The 22147-nt window shown below is 44.8% G+C and overlaps 1 protein-coding gene across 3 annotated transcripts in view; it reads right to left on the bottom strand.

Moving 5' to 3' along the window:
* Positions 1–22147, bottom strand: part of FHL3 (four and a half LIM domains 3) — a 259663-nt gene that overhangs the window by 220705 nt on the left and 16811 nt on the right. Inside the window, exon 1 of one of the 3 annotated variants that reach the window (XM_078681235.1) lies at positions 3475–3515. The exons of the other annotated variants lie outside the window; for them this stretch is intronic. The gene's annotated coding sequence lies outside the window, so the exon portion shown is untranslated. Of the gene's footprint in view, positions 1–3474; positions 3516–22147 lie in introns of those variants that run through there. 3 annotated transcript variants of the gene reach the window in all.

Below are 22147 nucleotides of genomic sequence, written 5' to 3'. Positions count from 1 at the left end.
GAGTGATGTAGCATTTTACAGCAGGTGGGGACGTAGGGCATGTAGTTTCAGAAGGTTGCACAATAGTGATACTCAGTATCGTGCACATGTATTAAAATGATACAACTTTAGGGCAGTGTTTCTTCAGAAGGAATGCGAGAGGCTAGGAGATGTGGTATACATGGTTGCTAGCAAAAAGATCATTTCCATGTGTGCCTCAGTGATTATTGCCGATGCAGGCATGTGCAAGGAAGAAGTGTGACCACATGTAAATTGTAGAGAAGTGGGTCCAGGGGAAGCGCATGGGCATCAACGAGTAGAATGATTTGCATCTCAGTTTTACTTCATTTTGCCCATATGTATTTGGGTTTTGGAGAATGAGTTTTCAGATATATTACTGTACAGTATAGCTTCTTTTGGTTCACAGGGCAGGATACAGGGACCATCACTTTTGTTTTTAACACATATTGTGGTGTTGTGGGTCTCAAAGGTCTGTGTGTTTTAAGCTGTGTGCCATGTGGATGGACAGAATATGAAGGAGGGTATCTGTGTGGGTAAAAATGGTACAGTCTGGTTGTGTCTCTGGTGTAGTGCAGAAGGATATGCATAGAAGGTTGAGGCACTTGACTGTAAGAAGGAGCTGGAGACTACAGAAAGGCGTCAGAAATTAGAGTTAGCATGCGCTATGAAGATGGCAACTTCAGTTCACAACAGTAATGTTTATAATGAGGAAGGATCTGGCCTGATCCGGAGGCCGATTAAGAACAGGTTTCAGTAATTTACGCCCCCTACCCCCCCTCCCTAAATTGGCCTGTTAGAGATCCAATACAACAACACTGTCCTAAGTCCACTAACTCAGGTTGTCAACATCACCAGGCCTCAACTGATTGGTCCAAAGAAATTGGCTGACCCAATCATGAAGCATAGACTTTTCCCAAACCCAGAGAGGTCCAGTCCCACGAGTTTGGGAAATCCTAGTTTATAGAAAATGTTTAAGGCAAGAAAAGCCACATTATACTGAAGCTCCTCTTTGAAAAGTAACAGGGCATATCTCTTTACAGAAAAGTAACATTTCATGGTGAGGCCTAGAGAAAGTGTTTGCTATCTCTACAGACTCATATTTTTCAAACAATAATAATAAAAATACTTACATGTATACATACAAACAGATGGGACTTTCAGTCATTCCTCTTCAGCCATTGGTCTGTTGAAGCTTCTTTCACATTTTGCTTCCGCCTATCAGCAACATGGGACAATGGACAGCCCACTTCAGCCACTGGCTTTCGTCACTGTGACAGCATGCGCTGCTCGCTCTACAAGGCATGCTGTAGTAGAGTGTGCTGTGGAAGCCTCGCCCACTCTCCTCTCATATTATTCATTGTCTGGTGTCATTGTCCTTGGTAAATGCTGGCTTCCGATTAATCATGAGGCTTGTTAGTCCCTCTTTGTTACCGCCTTGTCGCTATTTGTTACCGCCATAAGGACTGGACCTTTTACTTGGCACGTTACATGGTCTGCATTATCTAGTGAGTGAGCACTATTTTTGTTATTGACACTGTTGGGGACAATGGCGGCTGCTTTATTTTGTTGTATTTGCATGTTGAGCGCAGTGCCCGCTTCAGGGACACCGTGCTCAGTTTATTATTTTTTTTTGTTTTATTTAACACCGAGAGTGGCGCCCACTTCAGGGACACTGCAATCGTTTTTTTAAATGTTTTTTATGTAAAATTGAGCTCGGAGCCCGCTTGTGGGACAACACACTTTTTTTTTAAACTTTAATGAGCGTGGCGCCCGATTCACGTACACCGAGCTCTGAAAAGCAATAGGTGTTGCTTTTGGTATTGTACATGACAATGCTTTTTAATTTTTTTATAAGGCGTTTCCATTTACAATGCCAATAGCTCCAAAACTCGCAGTTGCGAGACCTATTGCATTGTAAATGCTGGTTTCTTTTGCCCAGGTGGACAGCTGCCTCGAAAGCAACCCACTTCAGTGTCATGGCTGACCGGCCAATCTTGGCTTTCATTTCATATACTTTTACTTGTTTTTGCGAGTTACTATTTTTGCAGATAAATATATATGCACGCCACCTTTATCCAGCGGATTGTATACTTTTTTTTAACGGTTACACTGTTAATGTCTATTGGAAATGTTTGGAAAATAAAAAAACTAACATCTGCAGGCTTGCAAAGGCCAGACCTATTGACACTGCTATAATTTTGTTCTATTGCCCTCCCGAAACTCGTGTCTCAGGAAAACATCTTTTGCAGCCCACCCTTCTATTTGCATTCAAATGTTAGCGCTGACAAGGAGTTAGTAATCAGTCAGCGCTCGTCCCTAGAACACTGACATGATTGCTTGCCCGAAATATAGAGGGACGCCAATAGCATGGAACAGATGACGCAAGAAAGGATATCACAATGCAGAGCATGGCGGAACTGATTGCCACTTTGAGAAGATTACAGAAAATCACGTTATGTCCTTGGCTCTTGAGAGTCCAGTTTAGATCATCCACATTTTCCAGATTATATTTTCTTCCTCTGTTGTAAAAAAAAGACATCATATTCACCCTTTTGAACAGTCATGTGGTACTTCAAGGGGGCAGGGGCGCTGCTCCGCCAAAGCAAGGACAGTTTGGAGTTTGGTCTCAAAAGGGCAAGCGAGAGAGAGGAGGCTGCACGCTTGGTAGATTTCTGTGCGCCAGGCTATGCACATAAAGGCAAATCGCATTTTACTTGTTGAGTACGCTATGATCTGGTTTCGTTAACAACAGTAACACGGCTTCTTGGCACTAGAATGTCAGAGTGTTGGACAAGAGATGGTGTATTAGTGTGGACATATCCAAATGTGTAAGTCTTTCCTGAATTTCACATGGTCCGATGAATCGTTTACAGAAGCTGATGAGATGCTTCACACTTCAGCAATGGGGAGAAGTTTGTAGAGAGCCACCCGGGCTCTCCCATACTATGTATTAGCCATGCACTCATCGGAGCGGCCTCTACCCGATCAGATATAATAAACAGCGAGTGACCACTCTGGGTCTTCCCGCCAGCACATAACCAACTGTGTGGTGTGTCCGTGTCATTAGTGCTGCGCAGACCCTCTCACCCCCCAGGCCCCGACGTGCTACATTGGCGATGAGGCCGGTCGAACTCCGGTGCAGTGCCGTGCTGACTGCTGGGTGTGCGATCCCGACCCGTATCACCCCCTCGACTGAGAGTGGCCGCCGAGTGTGCGGAGCCCACCCGTGACACTCCTTCTCCGTGAGGTCCTGCAGAGTGCGCGGAGCCCACCCGTGACACTTCTTTGATGTGAGGTCCTGAAGAGTGCACTGAGCCCACCCGCGACACTCCTACAACCTGAGGGACGCTGCAGAGTGTGCGGAGCCCACCCATAACACTCCTACAACCTGAGGGATGCTGCAGCGTGCGCGAAGCCCACCCGTGATGCTCATTCGGCGGGGGACGGTGGAACACCGCCTCCCTCCCCACGTACCTGCCGTAGGTGGCCTGGGCTGCATCTTCGGTGCACTGTGCTGCCGCTCGACTGTGCCTCCTCTTGCCTCCAGCTCGCCTGGTGACTTCCCCGGCTGCAGTGGACTCTGGGCCCGTAACGGCGCTTCCAGCCGCGGCTCAGTTTTGGGTGGCATCATCCGAAGTATTCAGCGCCCCGCAGGCACGCCTCCCTAGGACGTCAGGGAGCGTGCAGGAATCAGAGGTGTGCGCCCGCTGGTGAAAGCTGGAACTGCAATCGGGTGAGTCAGCCCATCCCTAGGGAACCACTGTTGCAGTGCCTGGCAGCACTGCAAGCCTCAGGCGCCCACACCTTCAGCAGCTGTCGCCTCATGTGGCTGGTGCCCCCTAGACAGTACAGCAAGGGGTAGTCCAGCACAACCGAGTGAACAGTTAGGCCTCCACTGCAATAACACAAGTGGACTATAACAAGTACTTCAGTATAAGGAAGGCGCCCAGCACACCAATCAGCACAATTCAAAGGGGAGCCCTCCACGCCCAGCAGGCCCCACTTTACCCGCACAGGCTGCACACTGCCACAGCCCAGGGGAAGACCACACACGGAGGCAAACCCCACCTCTTCAGCCACACTACCTACAGAGCGATAGTGCCACAATGCCCAGGAAGGAGGGTTCTGTTCGTCACACATCCTCAGGCTCTCCAGTCAAGTGGCTACGCACCACTTCACACGAGCGTCCAAGGCCCCTGGAGTAGTCGTTGCGCCACCGCTGTTGCGCCCGAGCGCGCCGATGCCATGAGCATCCAAGCTGTGACAGGCGCTGATGGCTAACAAGCCGAAGAGAGCGGACAACACAGAGGTGAGGACGGCCAACCACCAGGCCAGAGTCATGTGGTCGTGTCACCACTACAACCTTTCAGCGAAACCGCTGACCCAGCCACGGTGGCCCTGCGATGGAAAGCGTGGCTTGGACGACTGAACCACTATGTTAGGGGCACCAGAGAGACAAACAGCGCTGTGAAAAGGTCGCTGCTCTTCTACTATGGTGGCGCCGAGATCTATGACCTGTTTGAGACATTGCCCAACACAGGAAACGTTGAGGACTATGAGGCTGCGGTTGCCGCGCTCAACAGGCATTTCGATCCCCAGCTCAACCCAGACTTCGAGCGTTTTAAGTTCAGACAAGCATCGAAGTGGACATGTTATATGCGCGGCTGCACAGGTTGGCAAGCTCATGCGCCTTAACAGACCAAAGGGAAGAAATTCGAGGATAAGTCATCCAGGGATGCCGCTCAGCACTGCTACGGAAACTGATCCTTCGACACCCGGGGACCTCTCTTGATGAGATCCTCATCCTGGCCAGGTCCCACAAACTCTCCAATGCACGGGTGGCGAAATGGAGGCTGCTCGGCAGAGGACCGCCACGGCGCCATCACATATAAAGTACGAGACCATAAAGGAAGAGAGAGTCAAAGCCATAAAACGGTGCCAGAGTACGGCCCGCCCTGCACCGCGAGCATCCACAAATGGGGAGTGCGGAAACTGTGGGGTCGAACCCATCAACGGCGGTGTGCGGAGCAAAGGGTAAGACGTGCTCCCGCTGCGGAAAGGTGAATCACTTTGCCAAGGTGTGTAGAAGCGTCTGGTCTCGACAGACCTTCACCAGGCCTCGAGGGATGACGCAACGTCTACGTCGGGTATCGCTCAACGATGCACAATCGCAAGATGAAGAAGCGATGCGTGGGTACTGCCTCACGTTTGAAGAGGACGACGAGGTGTTTGTCACATCCTTCGTCAGCAGGTCGGACAAACACCAAAGGCCGCCGCTGATGTGCTCTTTCCTTGTTGGAGGGTCAGCAGTCCAGGCGCTCATCGATACAGGTTACAACGGTCAATGCCATTGACTCAGAGCAGTACAAACGGCTGTTGCCACGACCCCCTCTCGCAGTAACCAAGGCCAGGATCTACACCTATGGAGGTACACATCCTCTACCCCTCAGAGGGGTCGTCAAGTCTGAAGTTACCAGTGATGAACACGTCACGAGGGCCCGTTTCCACATCACAGAAGGGAGGACAGGCACCCTTCTCAGTTGCCACACCGCAGAAGACCTGGGCCTGAATTTCTTTGCCCATCAAGTCCACGACTTTCACGCTGACTTCATCTTGCACGAATTCCCAGCACTGTTCACAGGGCTCGGCAGACTGAAAGGGGAGCAGTTCAAGCTCCATATCGATCCGGCCATGAAGCAGACGGCCCTGAGACACCGGAGGGTGCCGTTCAACCTCTGCCCGCAAGTAGAGGCGGAACTGAAGAAACTCGATGACCTCAATGTCCTCGAGAAGGTGTCAGGCCCCACCCGATGGGTGTCCCCGTTGGGTCGTATCCCCCAAGTCAAAACAGCCGGGTGCTATACGGCTGTACGTGGACATGAGGCTCCCAAATGTGGCAGTTTAAAAGGAACGTTAGTAGCCCGAGGGATATGGTAATTTATACTCACTTCAGCCGAAATGAGTAATACATGTATTCATGATTTCATACATATTATATCACACAAATGTTATATTTACAATGCAAAAGCAGTGATACGGACGTTTGTTAAAAAATAAAAAAACACGTGACAACTGTGACCCCAGTGAAGTGACCATAACCAAATCTCTATTGAACATATAATGACGTAAACATAAAATGACAGGTTATTGGAGTAATTTAAGGAGGTCTTGTGTGGTTTTGATTCAATAATCAAGACCAAGAACCAGATTCTTCCTTGTTGCTTTATTTAGACTAACCTTAGAAGTTGCTGACAACGTTTCGACCCTACTTAGAATATGATGGTATCTTCAAGACAGGAGTATCCTAGGGACTGAAAAAGCAATGACTCATACTACTAAGGCATAAAGGACGGTGTGTGAGGGCTACTTTAAGAGAATTTAAATGGGCTTACTTAGGAGCACCTAAGCTCCAAGTGGCAAGCGCAGAGAAAGATGTTGGATTAATTCTTCTTCAATTCAATTGTCTGATGCCAAAGGAGGAGGAGGAGAGGAGGGGTTAATGGACCAACCACTGTCTAATTAATTATGCATGGTGACTTAGTCTTTACACAAACTTACCATGTGATTAAATGGATCATCAATATCACAGATCGCCTGTGGATGTGTGATACTATCGTCTTAGTTAAATAACACTTTTGTCAATCAAGGTGCCTAAAAATAATAACATAACGTCAGGGGTGACATAATGTTAACAGCCTATGGGTGCACGGATGAGGTATCAAAGGACTCTCCATTTTCAAGGTTTAGATGTGGCTCGGCACAGGGTGAATTCTGAGGCGGCACAATAGTGGCGGTTACCAGGGTGCTGCGAAGAGGCAACCCTCAATCCGGGTACAATTACCATACTTAATAGAATCAGAATGCGCTATATAATTTCTGATCAGCAAAGTCCGGGGCGTACTGCTGCACCGTCTCGTGTTGCGTATTCCAGCAAAATTCTTCCGGGTTAGAGATAGGGAGGACGGAATGATGTGAACGGGGTAGAGTTAGGATGGCTTAACCGAGTGTAGCGGCCATCCTGGAGAAGGATGAATAGACAGAGTGTTAGTTAGTCCTGATCTGATATCTAAGTTTATTGCACCTCCGTAGATTATTTGGAATATTTAGGCAACTTTCTAAAGAAATGTAGATGCTGGTCATAGGATAATAGGGGCACATGGGATAGCTGATGGAATTCTCTTATTGTACAACACCTATGAGCAAGATAAGAGATGATCATGGCATAGTACAGGACCACAGCACACAGCTACATTTGTAGAGAAGAGATCTATCTTACCACATTCGATATAGAAAGCTTCTGCAAACCCATCTTTTCTAACTTTTCTTTCATGCATTTCCTCTCCTTTCCAGACACAGTCTTGACCAATGCCAAAAGGATGACAAATCTAGATTTTCCCTCTCAATCTTTAAAGAATACAGCAAACATAATTAAGAATGAAGACACAGCTGCTAAGGTTGGCCTATCCCACCGGGCAATACAGACAACTCTCCATAGTTCCAGCACCAGCGTTTACAGTTTAAGTTAAGAACTGCACCATATGGTTCCTCCCGGCCAACATATATTAAAGGCAACACCGCCCTCTATTCCATCACTATGCACAAGGACAAAAGGAGCCCTGCCGGGAGGAAGTTTAGACTAAGGCTACTTTGCCAGGTTTCGCTTCAAGGCCATTGTGTAGAGGATGGTGGAACTGAAGACAGTTAAAATGTAGGAGGATGAAGGTATTTGCAGTGAATAAAAGGAAACAAGTAGGTTACCCAAAGTCGTGCCTGTTGAAATTGTGAGTGCATTAATCACCATAACAGCTGATGACTAACAAGGAACAAGTATTCCTTTCGCAAACCGCTTTCATCATGTGCTGACTCACACACTGAAGTTACTAATGATTAAACAGACAGAGTAAATGGCTCTGCAGGTACCAGGAACCGCAGCAATTAAGTAACCATAACGCCTAATATTGGTGCACAGTGATTGTAAGGTGTCCACATCAAACCTACAAGATGTGAAAAAAAGTGTATGCTAAGAAGCTCTACTTTAGATCAAAAAGACTGGCGCCGTCATGTTGCTGGTGAAAAATTAATACATTCACACAAATAATGCTAAACCAGACAAGCAAAGGCAAAGCCTAAAGGACTGGATTGCATGTTTGGATCTGGCAAAAGCATTAAAAAGCCTGCTACAGTGAGAAAAAAAAACATTTTTTAATTTAACAAGGTATCTATGAATCAAAGAATTTAATGTCTGATGATACAGTGTACTTCTGAGATGTAAAATACTTTCTCGTGCATTACAATACAAGCACTCAATAGGGAATTGAATAATACAACAGTCCAATGGAATGAAGTGAGAAAATAAAACTAATCTGCCAAAGCCCGCACCATGTATATTTGAAAGATTTGCTAGCAACAATTATGTACATTTAAAAACATTGGTAGTATTGAGACTTGCATCAGCTGCGCGGTCATTAACCCAACCCACTTCAAGCCCCCTGCATCTAAAGCTGCAGGTTGACAATGCACTTTTCTCCCGGTGAATCCACATTTGTTCTCACTCTATTTCAAAAGGCATCCTAGTATTTCCTGAACTACAATAAGTTTATATTGTGCCTTTGTCCTTTCAATCATCCCCTTTGAAGTTTTCAATGAAGAACTTTATGTCTTTAAATTCTATGAAGTAATTGAGCTAGAGAAATTACTGCGAAAAAGCTGCATGTGTCAAGTGCGATACCCTCAATCAGTTCAGGGCCTCTAGCTAAAAGTCTGAGACATGTAGTGCCGTGTTTGGGATTTCAAACTTCCAGGAATGGATACGTTTAGATACAAAGCCAGGACCGATTCAAGGTGTCATTATGACATGGCAGCAAAGTTTAGTGCTCACTTTAAACAAGTAACACAGGGAGCAGATTAGGCTTTTACGCATTCGCAGATAAAGCAGGTACCCACACAGCTAAACACTAAATTTAGATGGACAAAGGCGAGTAAAACATGGCTTTGTGGACATCCAGACCATGTAATAATGGGATTCCAAGCCTGGTGAGACCTATAGATGAGACCATAGTTGGTGGAATGCCACTCCATTACAAGTGTAAAGAAATATCAATAGGGTGTTATTCTGTGTAGGTTCCTCTGACATGTTGCTGTAGCATGTAGAAGTCTATAAAGAAACTCTCAGCAGCCCTTTGCGACAGTGGTGTAACAGCCAAATGTGTTGCTTGTTCAAATGCAGTGGATCTCATGAGGAGGGAGGTATGGAGGTAAGGGGTGGTGGAGCCCAGAGACACCTGGAAGCAGTGTTTGTTTGTGTTTGGTAGCTTTATACAATTGATCTGTGCATGGCTCTTTAGGTTGAGACATTAAGTAATGGAGTGGTCATGTCAATCTAAACCCTTGTATTTATACGGCTATAAACATCCTTAATTGTAACTGTCGATTAGACTTGTTATGCATAACAAATTAAGTAAAAATATTTTTTTTAATAGGAAAGAAAAAACGATTGATGGTAATACAATTATCATATTCAAACAGTGCGCTACTCTCTGTATCTATGGTACACATTAAACCTTGGCCCCCTGTTGGGTGGCCTTGGTTAGAGGTTGGCAGATGCAGTACTCAAAAAAATTGGGCGGATATCCAGTCCACCAGATTACAAGTGTATTATTCAAAAGGACACTCTAAACGCAGCAGATAGAACATCCATTCATTTTGATGGAGTACCCTGTCCTTCAAACTCTTAATACGCCCTTAGGCACGTTTCCTCCTCTATTTTGAAGCATTAAGATTGTGTCCATGTACAACTGACCTATCTGTTAAAACTTTCCAGAGGTCAGAATTCTGAAGCATTGACCAAAGAGAACTGAATGGTACACAGAAATACATATGCAGACTACCATTCACCTGTTACCGTGCTCAACAAATGCCACAGGTCTGACTTGGCGAGACGTTGCCAATGGTTTTCCGAAGCATGTTAGGCAATTTGAGTCCATAGTTATGGAAAACATTTCAACCTTGACATGTAGCTTTGTTGTCCAATGCCACACTCTGATAGTTGTGTGTGCTGCATATGCTGTACTCCAAGTCGGTGCTTTTGTTGTTTTTAGTTCACAAGAGTCAATAAAGTCTCCTGAGCCCTCTGCTCTTTCGTCTAAGAAAGAAAAGGGTATTGTATGGAGCCGTAAATTCCAAAACGACCACTCTTTGCTTTCTTTGTGACTATCACAAGCTCTGATGTATTGGATATAAATCTATTTTCTGGCAACATTAAGCTGAGCACCAAGTTTCTGCTAGTACAACATGCAGTCATGAAAGAAAGACAACACTTTGTCAAACAAGAATTCCAGTTCTTCCAGGAGGAGTTTGACTTGACGTGGTGAGAAGAATGTTCTTGCCACTGACAGCAAAGTGTCTCACGACCATGCAAACCGAGGCACAGAAGTGCAGCCATTTATACTAACATTGCATTCAGTCGCGCAAGATTAGTCGTTAGGCCAGATGGCTCTTGAAAGATACAGATTCTACCACATTTACATATACAAGATAAAACACTGTGGTGTGGGATCATCTGACCAACCAAAAACACTGGAGCATCAGATGTGACAACACGCTCTACAATGCATTACAGGACATGACATAATATGTGCTCTATCCTCCTTGAAGGGTCATTGTAACTTTTTAAACACTCTTTATTGAAAACTCCAATGTACAGCATGGTGATAAACACTGGTTAATAACACACACACACACACACACACACACCCCTAGCTACAAAAAGTAGTGAAAGCTAATGGCATACATACTTTTAAGTATCAGGAATCTAATTACAGGGGTTGGAATCCACAAGAGCAGCAATCAGCCACACTTGACTTGCCTATGCTGTCCACACTGAGGGGAAACAGTAATCCAATGATGATCCAAAATGGCCAGATGCCCATCACATTCTAATGAAAGCCACATGGGATACATTTACCTACAGAGAACCTATATGGAAATGATTGAGATAGCCAGTGACTATCTAAAAATGTTGCACGGATCCAGCTCTTGTCGAACAACAGTGGACACCCCTGACCTAAATAATGCCCCTCTTACTCCGCTGAATGAGAGTCTCTCAAAGTCCCAAAAAAGCCCACCAAGTCTCACAAAGTCCCACAGTTGCACAATCTGGGCAAAGAGAGGTGCACAAGAGGATGGAAGTGCCCAGAGTGTGGATCTGGCGCAGAGACCGAATCATGTATTGGCAACAGAGGCGGAGAGGAGTTAAAATATGAAGGTGTCATACAGCCACAGCCCAACTGAACCACTGAGATGTCCCATTTTCCCCACAAGCGAATCTGACATATAACCTCTGCACACATCCATCCATCCTATGAGACACAACTACCTCAGGAAATCTTATGATTTGCCCTTTGACCGAATGCAGCATTCATTGTACACCTTTCATTATTAGTTTTATGTAGCACCACTCTTCGCCTGGGCTACTAAGAAAAAAATGCACTCACCAGTACATTAATAATACCAGAAAAGGCATCTGTATTGAGGAATAGGACAAGTATCCCAGGGTACCCCGCCTTAGCTGATCCCTCAGAAGTCACCTTGGCCTTACGCACCAAACCATGGACGCACTTATCGGTGTCCGCGTGATTAAAGTTGGTCCAGTTCATTTAAAAGAACACTCTGAACCTCTACTGGCACTAAATGTCCCTCTGTTTATAGACATCTGTAACATTTTTCCTTTTATAGAGGTGGCATTTACTTAAGAGGCACTAGAGAATCGTGTTTCTTTCTCACAGTCCGGTCTCATTATTTGGCCCCCGTTTCCAGGGGAAGGCACACTACGTGACGCAAAAGACTTCCGACAATGGCATGCGTGTTCCCTCATTTAGGGTAGGTGGACCGTAAATCACATAGTCGGATTACTGGGTGCCTTATTCAGCCTGATGGAGGATTAACATGCCTTGGTGGGACAGATGACAAGGGCAAGCTTCCAGCTGAGGTCCTTGACCTTCTCTGACCTTGTGGGATGGGAAATGGCAGACGTTGTAAGAGTGGGCAGCACAAAAACAACTTCTACGACCAGGGACAAGGACAGGTCACAGCTCTTAATTTAAGTGCAATGGTCAGAATAGACGTTTACGAGGCCAAGCAAAGACACAATACTCAGAAAGTAATGTCAAAGCCAATAGGTTATGACAAGCGTCTGATTTTTTTACATTTATTTTATTTCACAAACATAAGAAACGGACACAAAAAATTACAAACATTAAAAATATTTCTTTAAAAGGTGTGCCCCATAAGCACTCAACGGCATTCCTTTTCAGATAGTTGTGCAGATATGGTCAGAAAAAATTGTGTCACCGTGTAAGTAAGCAAATTAATGAATTGGGCGGAAGAACAGAAGCAAGAAGAACAGACTAATAGAACAGGACAGCTGAATGAAAGCCCCTATGAGCATGTATTTTTATTATAATTTTTTTGGGGGGGAATAGGAGGCTGGCGAAACAACTAAAGCGGACTCTACGGCAGACCTAAAAAGGTAAAGGACTGGCCCATTAGGAGGTGCAGGTCGTATTGTAGAAGAGGTTCTTCAATCCATTTAAACAAGTTTTCATGTAAGCCCGAATTGTGCAAACAGGCTGGGGGCGTTAAGTAAAATATTGTGCGTCTTATACACTCCACAACAATAAAAAAGCCATTTTATGGATTTACCATGAATTTCTGTGTGCAATTTACTTCTGATTGGTACTCCCTTAATTGGACTCATAGAAGTGCAGGCCCTCCTGTGAGAGGGTTGAATTTGCTATACAGGATTTAAAAAAAAAAGTTTATATGTGCACACAAACAACATCGTTTTGTTAGTTTCCAACATGACATTTTTGTTTTAATAACTTCACTTAGCTTGAAAGAACATAAGAGAGCAAATGCTACTCAACTATAAATTTGACATTTACTTCACAAATGTGTCATATGCAGAAAATTAGCTTTTTCTTTATTGTGTTACCAATCCACAAACTTCCAAAATTAACTATGCTACAAAGATGAACAAAGTCTATTCTAAAAGCTTGATAGACCACCAAATTGGAATGTACTAAATAAGGTAATATGGATTTGGAGACAGGCCACTACGCGGTGTCACGGACTGCATGCTTACAGGAGAGGGCGTGCCTTCGGAACAGTTGTGTTCTCAGGTGACGTCCCTGCCCGACATTAGTTCGGGTTTATGGATCACATAAACTCGTGAATGTATTCCTGCACTACAGGGATCAGTCTCCACATATAACTCAGGAAGGGTACGGATCAAGTGGACCTACCTTTTCCTCGGGGTCCATCGTCCGAACTACGGGAAGACCGAGAGTGGCACTGATTGCGACGGTACTGAAGAAGACCGGAGTGACCCACAGAGTCACATACAAAGCGGTCGAAACATGTTGACTCAAGCAGTGGTAGGAGGGAAGCCTTGAGATACCTAATTTTCTCCTTAAGGCATTTCCCATCCTCTTCTTATTTTTAATCCTGATAGGGGTACCAAGGAAAGTTTAATAAAGGTACTTGTTTGGTTGGCACCCTTAATCAGTTTTAATCATCTCCCTTTAACTGCACTTTTTGTCGCACTATCAGTTTTGGTCACTTGGTGTTTACACGGCTTTCACCACAATACATGTTATATGTTGTATGTGTTGAACTTTTCTGGTTGTACGTCTTGTTAAGTGGAATTTATTTTTCCCCCTCCCTTATGCTCCGCCCTTAGTGTGGCTACACCAGGGCGTATTGTAAGCAGGCCCGATGATGAAGCATGTCACATACCTTGGTATGTGAGTGAGGGCAGTTTTTCCAAGCAGAGCAATTTGCCTGATTGGGGCATTTTGTTTTTGTTTGTGTAATATACTCTACACACCCCCTTTGTGTGTACATATGAGTTCCTTGGGGGTCAGGGGTGGTAGAGTCTAAACTTTTTTGACCCTTGCCCCTCTTTCGTGCTGAGCACTCAGGGAGATACCCTAGGAATGGCAAACATCAATTTTCAAACGCGCTCCTCCAGGGGTCAGATTGAAATTATTTGTCTGGGACATAATTCCAAGTGAAAGGGTTGGCATGCTACACAGAAGCATCTATTCGAATAATGCTACATATTTTATTTGGATTGTAATTGCTGTTGGTTCAATTTTCGGTCTTGAAGACTGTCCGTACTTGGTCTGTAAGCCATGTGATTCCTTTCTGCCTGACCTCCGAGTGGTGTGAAGACGGAGCTACTAGCCAGAGCGGTCATCTCCAGACTTGTCAGAGTACATCACCTTCCCCCATCCTCAGCTCCAAGTGCAAACCATAGCCGGCAAGTCAAGCGAATGAGGAAAATACCAAATAGAAGTCCAATTTTCAAACTCATGCACACTGGATCCCCAGAACCAAGAACATTCAATTTAAAAGAATCGGCTGAACCCGCAGAGCTCTCCTTGTCTGCCCAAGCACACTACCTGTCCAGAAGCTGAAGCCAAGCCAGGTGTAGAGAATTGGGCTCCAACAAGAAGACCTGCCCTTGAACCCTGGTCCTCTGGGTCCACAGTGGGTAAAAGCAGCTCAACAATTTCACAAAAGCTTTTGAAATACTTACGAATTGTTCATGCCTCACCCAGTATCTCAAGCCCTTCAAGAAATAATACGAGTACTGGCTTTCCCCTAACTCGCAACGTGAAAGACTAGGTGCTTCTGCCTATGCCTGCATCATCTCGTACCTTTGAGGAGTCAGGGACAATATTAAAGTGTGAAGGATTATTGATCATTAATCCCTTTGTCTTTGGAACCTTTCCATTAATGGAACTTAGGCCCGAAATGTTTTCCAATTCTGCCATTTCTCCCCATTACCTCCTGAATGTGCATGGGCGCCACAGTGTTGTTAGAGTGGTATGTACAATTACCTTAAAATTTAAATATATGGCTCCGAGCCATATAGCTGGCTATATCTGGGCACCACAACAGCACCTTCATGTCATCTCACCAAGCCCCATACCAGTTTTTTAGAAGAAGTTAAGTAAGCCACACCACATACACACACTATTGCATCAAATCAAAACAGTCAGATGCCCCCAAACTGAACAGAGAACCCCCCCCCAGCCCAACAGGGAACAACCATCAACCTCGTCACAAGAAACACATGGCAAACAGCAATCTCTAAACATAATGCTCTACAAGATCCATAACTAGAGGAAGCTGGTCACACTGCCTTATATAATTAATTACTAACAAATATATTAGTCTAGTGTAATCTTATGGGTGCTATCTAATATAATTCATCTCCGAGTAGTGTGAAATATAACCAAATAAAAAGTCTGTTGCACCCATAGATTTTGTTAAACCGGACCCCAAAACCGTAAAGGGAGCTCAGATCCCTACAAGCATAGCCAAGCGAATAGGTTTCGCTTATATGAGATCTATTGGCTTTGTCAATTTTTTTTTACATGTTGCATAGCAGATCGAGCTGCTGTGCAACATGACTTAACCGCATGCGTGCGGGCGGAATTCCGCCCGTACGCTGAGATTTGCGAAAGCGCACTTTACCTGACGAGCTGGGCTCGTCATCAGTGTAGCAGGAGGCTACCTCATGACGAGCCCAGCTCGTCATCAGCGTCGAAGGGGTTAAAGTGAAAAAAGTGCTATGATGCAGCCAGCGTTAACCACGCAATAGCTCTTTTTTTTTAACTTTAAGACATGTTGCACAACGGCTCACACTGCTGTGCAACATGTAAAAAATAAATTTAAAAAAAACAGCGCAGGGTGTTTGGGGGACAGGCAACACAAGTAGGAGGGTGGGGGGCAACAAACAGCTGGAAATGGGCGGGGTGGGAAAACACCAGACAGTGGGAGGAAGGTGAGGGAGGGACTGCAGACACATGCACTCTAAAAGAGTGCATATGCAAAAGTAAGGAGGAAAAGAAATGAAGAGTACCTGCAGGAGTCTACTGCCAGGGTAAGTACACTAGCCGGAGACAAGAAGCTGTACTTGGTCCATGCTCCAAAGCAAGGACACAAAGAGAAGCCCCAGGAGGAAACAGATGTGAGTAGGTGTTGGTGACCAATAAGAAGCAAAGAAACAAGTGACTTCGGAGCTGTTTTAAGCTTTTTTTTTACAGTCTATTTTGCAAGCACAGCACAAACACTGTGCAGGCCAAATCCAAAAATAGTTTGAGACCATACAAATGGCAGAAATGCAAATACACAGATTTAGACAGGACAATTTCATTAAACGTTTCCTCCATCGTGTTAGTTATTAGCTGAGAAATACTGATAGATGGCTAGACAGATTGAAAAAAAAAACAAGAACTGATCTTTTTTAGCCTAAACCATTTAAAAACTCTCCAGCTAAAACCTATAGAAGTGTCAGTCTTGGTCTGCATATGATAGACTTCACCGAGACAGGATCCCGTGTCCATATGCACCAGCAGGACCCTTTCTTTGAGCACACATGGGCTGAAGACAGTGGAGCAAGAGGCAGAGATGACGCACACAGTTTCTGCATACCTCCATACTGAAATCTATTACTTACAGTCCTATTTCTGTTTTTAAACGCTAGCTTGCACCAAAGTCAGGGATTACAGGGACACTACAATGTGTACAGGCAGTTACAAAAGAACCAACCACAGACTAAACAATGTGAAATACTATGCTTTTAAATAGCAAAGGCGTCCGCGGGCCTAGGAGCAGACGTGGCATAGCTAGAGTGTATGGCTTCCACCCACCTCTTTTTTACCAGAGCCAAAACAGTGTTTTTTTCACTCAAGCAATGTAGTTTGAGGCACGTGGGCACCTCTGCTATTATTAGAGATTGACAAAGTGCTATAAATGGGCAGAAACAGTGTTTAGCATTGTACCAAACACAAATGGGCAATAACAGCCATAATAATGCATGCAACACTGGTCAGAAAAGGGTTGCCTTGTCATGAAGGTTTTATGCCATGAGTGTGCTTCAAGCAAGATCTTGCACACCACTAATGGCCTAACACCAGGGGGCTAGTACTGCTGCACCACACATTTTTGTAACTATTAAGAGTCAGGGAGTCATCGACCTTCTGTTAGAGACCACATATGGTCTTTACGTTTAATAAACTACACCCTGCAAAACAGGTGAAGCCAGTGAACACAGTTTTATCACAGAAATCTAATCAGAGTGATCAGAAGGTTTTTAATAAAGCCTAATACATACGTATTTAAGTCATTGGTTCTGCAGTAAAGTTGAATTCCCATGAGGAAACCTCACACAGAAAAGGTTTAATGACTTAAGATTAAATATCACCACTTTAAAGGCAAATGCCTATTCTGTTGTGCTGAAACAAAACTAATTATAGCGTACTGAAGCGGGGCAGGTTTCTCTCCAGAAGAGTATGGTGCTGGAAAGCATGCAAAGCCAAGCTGTTCATACAAGCCAAGGATTTAAAGGCAGATCAATGGACTCTCATGTCGTCCTCGCAGAGGGGCTTCTGATCTCACTGGGTGTTGTGGAGTTTGTGATGCAGCTTGAGGCACTCGTGGTGGGTGCAACGGACCCTAGTTTCCCTGTTGCTTGCATGGCATTTACTCTTAGTGTTATTTTTTCTCCCAGATGCATTGTCAGTTCCCCAAATGGTCATGGCAGAAAGCACAGTATCCCAAATGAGCCAAACCCAATGCATCATGGCTGCTTGGCAGTCTACCTCTTGTTGTCAGGCGTTTCCCGCTCTGGGGCGTTTATCTTTATGAAGCAACTCTTCTGGCCGGCTTGTCTGAGCTGTTGGATTCCTCACTCCCGGATTCGTCCTTGTGCTCCTCCTGTCTTTGCATTTCAGTCCTGTTTTCCTACTCCTGTCCTACCCCTGGTTAATCCTGATATACCAGTTTCTTCTTTGCTTCGACATTCCACTTCGTGCAAGCCAGAGGATCAAAACGTTATTTTACCACTCCAGTCCAACAGCTGCAAGCTTGAAGCCCCCGCTCCAACCCAGCGGCTCTCGCCCAACATTCACGAGGCTAAAAACACAAATCAGAACCAGCCAAGTCCAATGAAAATCACAAAATGTAATGCCTTGACTGATTTTTTTTCCCCAGCAGCTTTTTGCTGCTACATTACAGTGGGCATCCACCTGTACCAACGGTTACCGTTAGGAAAGAGCGATATCTGGAAGCTGATCACATTTCTTCAAGAAGCTATAGGGCTCTGCCTCAAGCCCTTAACAAAAATTAAGGCCTAGCTTAGAACTCTGCAGGAAAGAACTTGAATATTTAACTTGTACTGGTATTATTTACAAATATGCATACATTTAGTAGCTTTTGAGAAAATTGGGTTCCAGTTCAGGGATATTCCATAGAAAAGATCAACTGCCTGCAGAAACTACGTCTGACTTGAACTTTATGGTGACTGCTAGCTGTAAAGTGAGAAGATGGACTTTGTCTTGCCAATGTGGAACGCATGGTTTGTTTGACCTTCTTTTAGACAACAAGTCTCTGTGCCCTTTCCATGCTATAAATATGACTTCAATCTTCAACAGATATGAATTGTGGTATCCAACAGTTATAGAACCACCTGTTCTTCTCCTATGAAGGCTCTCATGTGATGTCCTAGATGACACAAGCAAAGCAGAAGAACACTATGTGCTACACATTTCAGATTAAGGCAAGTGTCTTGAGTTTCCTTAATAAGAACAATGAATCACAGCCATATAAAGTCTGCACAGTCAGGCGATGCAACATGTACTGACATAAAAGACCACCAGCTCTTTCGTGCAATACACAGGTTTGCTATTACCTTATCACCCACTGTCACAACCCTTCGACTTAATGCCAGGGTGCAAAAAGATAGAACATTTCATCTCTCAATGGCGCTATCACACATTTATAAACACCTGAAGAAGGATGCAAAATTAGTAATTCGAGCTAGTTCTGGGCTGCTGTCATGTATTAAAGAATATGATGGTAACAGCTGCGGGGAAGAAGCAGCTATATTTTGAGCATCTTGGGATTCCAAATAATTTCTGCTTAGACCAGAATTTCAGGATACACATTATTACATCATAATTTGCCGTCACCTTGAAGGGAGGCTTAAAGCTAACCATACCTTCTACATCTGGAATTCGACTCTTAAGAAGTGAAGACTGTCTTCTTTTGCTGCGAAATGTCCCTTCCTTCCTAGCGCCGGTCACATCTTAAATGCCCTCTTGAAGACTTTGTTACTAAAGCATTGCTTTTGAGGGAGGGGGAGAGGGTGTGTGGGGGGGGGGGGGGGGTATTTGCAGATGATACACCTGGAGCAGACCCAAAAAATGATTAAACCAGCTCAGATGAGGATTCCGGTGGAATGAGCAAACTGGGTAAAACCCAGGGCCCTTGTAAAGGTCCTTTTCAAGCAGCTAAAAGGCAGACATGCCAACCCTCCCGATTCAGGCGTGAGACTACCGATTTGAGGGCTAGTCTCCCGCCTCCCGATTCCAGCAAGCAAAAACCCGATTCCTCAAGGTTTTCAGCTGACAGGGCTTGGTATTGTGGAACGTGCTAATTCTTCCAGAAAAAGTCAGAGAGGTGATGCAGGGGCTGGGAGGGTTGAAAAACCAATTAAGCCTCATTAACTAGCGCATGGTCTTTTAAAGACCTGTGAAGTACTCCGGGGGCTGTGTGTGTGCCCAGTTTCAGGGGCGGGCTGGGGGGGGGGGGGGGGGGGGGGTGGGGGGGGGGTGAATGCACTGCCAGCAGCAACATGCCAGGCCAGGCAGTGTTCAACCCTTGCATCACCTTTGCTCCGCCTGCCATTGGCTCCAGGTTTCTGAAAGGGAAGAAAAAGAACGTGCATTTGCGTTTCAAATGTCCGACCCTGCAGCAGCACACTTCCAAAGCCCATACATGCCAGTAACCTGATTCACGGCCCCATTCTCCCGATTTTTTTTTTAAATCTCCCCCTTTGCTCTTCTGAAATGTTGGCATGTATGAAAAGGTGTGTCACAAAACACAATGAAAGACCTCTCACGGCCACATGGCATGCCTCATCATTTCGATGTGCAGGACCCTCACAAACCACAAGGAGAACATGTGCCAGGCAAACATCAAAAGCCTTTCGAATGTCACTTTGTAGGACCCACATATCGACCTTTCACAAACACCTGAATACCTCTCAAACTTTTGAAAATTAATGATGCAAACTTTCGAAACTTAAAAGGGTTGTGAGCCCATTGAAATTAATGGAGATGCAAAATTTCGAAACTTAAAAGAGGTGAGCACATTGAAATTCATGGAGATGCAAACTTTCGAAACTTAAAAAGGGTGAGCCCATTGAAATTAATGGAGATGCATTTTTGGGCATTGGAGAAAGGTTTTCAGGGCGGGCGATCACTGTGAATTCTATGAGGATAATTGGGATTGCTTGAAGGGTGAAGACCAGAGATCAAACAAAAGGTGACACCTTCATAGCTATTTCTTGCTCGCAATATGGCAAAAACAGAGCAATCATCCTCCTTTTACTGGCCTGGAGAAAGGAACAGAAGTCGTGACCTCCGCTGGTCTCAGCCAGTTTTAGGCAACCCCTGAGCGGTCTCCGAAGAAGGGTTTAATGAGTGTAAACAGGAAGTGTGACTCAGGCGGCAGACATGCTGCTCAAGGGTGCAGAGCCAAGCACCGAGGCAGCCATGAAAACCCTGGGAGAGAAAGTTACTCGTCTCCCGGCCCACTTCCGCACGCCATGTACACAAAGCATTTGTCGAAAGACGCAAGGCGTACAATTAGGAGGGATTGCGAGGGGAGTCGGGCGCATGATAACAAGCCTCTTTTGTTTAACGTGCATTTCTCCGTTCCCAAGGTCGTGTTACAAAAAGGCATTTTGTATCAAAGCACGCTAAAGGCTTTTAATCCAGTAAGTGGAGAAAGTAGCTGCTTTTTTGAGCCTAGAAGGAAATACTTAGAGTAAATATTACAGACTGCGATACCCAGGGACAAAGTTATCATTCGTGCAACAGGTGCAGTGGCACCTGGCTAAGGATTGTAAGGGGCGCATAGCAAACAAATTGTGACTACCTTTAACTAACAAACCTGAGCTAGGAAGGAAATGCAATGTGCGATTATATTACTTGGATTACGGGCCAATGTTCAGTAAATTGAATGTGAAACAAACGGATGTATGTTGTTACAACGCATGCTATTACAACGCATGCCTTTACGACGCAAGTTTTACAACGCGAGTCGTTACGACTTGCGATGGGGGGCGCTGGATAGTGAATAGTTTAATTTACTATTCCAACTCCAGTCCCCGTGGATAGTAGGGAAGGTTTTGGATAGTAAATTAAAACTATTCCCTATCCTAGAGCGCCCCCCAGCGCAAGTCGTTGTAAAAGTTGCGTTGTAATGGTTGCGTCGTAAAGGCACTTCGTTGTAAAAGTTGCGTTGTAAACGCTGTTCCCCGAAACAAACCAACCCCATCTGCTGCCCCCATCGCTCTCGTCCCTTGCATGCAGGGACTCATGTGGCAAATTGGGAGCTGCTCTATAAGGGTCAGAAGAGATCCACGCCCCAACCTCACCTTAAAAATAAAAGCCACAGCAAAAAGGTCTATCTGAGCACTGAAGTGCACAACATGAAGAAAACAACAATTAGCCAAACCAATGGGTCTCGCCTTATACCCTTAAGTAGGTCTATTTACTATGACAAAACTCTGCAGCATCTTAAAAAAAAATTTTTTAAAAGGGAAACAAAACAAAAAAATTCACAATGAGGATTCATCTGCTGTTTCAGTTCATGTCAATTTGAAAGTTTGCATGTCCATTATGAAGTAGCGTGCATGTACATGCTTCACCAAGCATGCAAGGGCATACTGAATAACACAGGCACAATCTCTTTTTATTGCCCTATCTAAGATGGCACTAAAAAATGAACATCTGAGTGTGCAAAAGTGCTTTTATTGTATTACAGAGACTGGCCGCGTCTAGACATTACAATAGTTGTTAACCATGCTGTGCAGCATGGCTAAGGGAAAATAGGTGCTTTTATGTGGTAGCACTGTCATTTTGTTGCCTCAGCACCACACATGATGCAAGATAAAATAAAATTTGGATCAGTAACTAATTTTATTTTTTAAGTAGGGTGAAATTTTTTTTTAAAGCGTGAATGAGGAGGGCAAAGGTAGAGAGGAGCATCACAAATGACAAAGGTGGGG

Source organism: Lissotriton helveticus, chromosome 3_1 (genome assembly GCF_964261635.1).
Source record: "Lissotriton helveticus chromosome 3_1, aLisHel1.1, whole genome shotgun sequence".
Taxonomy (NCBI): domain Eukaryota; kingdom Metazoa; phylum Chordata; class Amphibia; order Caudata; family Salamandridae; genus Lissotriton; species Lissotriton helveticus.
The sequence above is the reverse complement of the archived record's forward strand: the minus strand, read 5'-3'. Positions and strand labels throughout refer to the sequence as shown.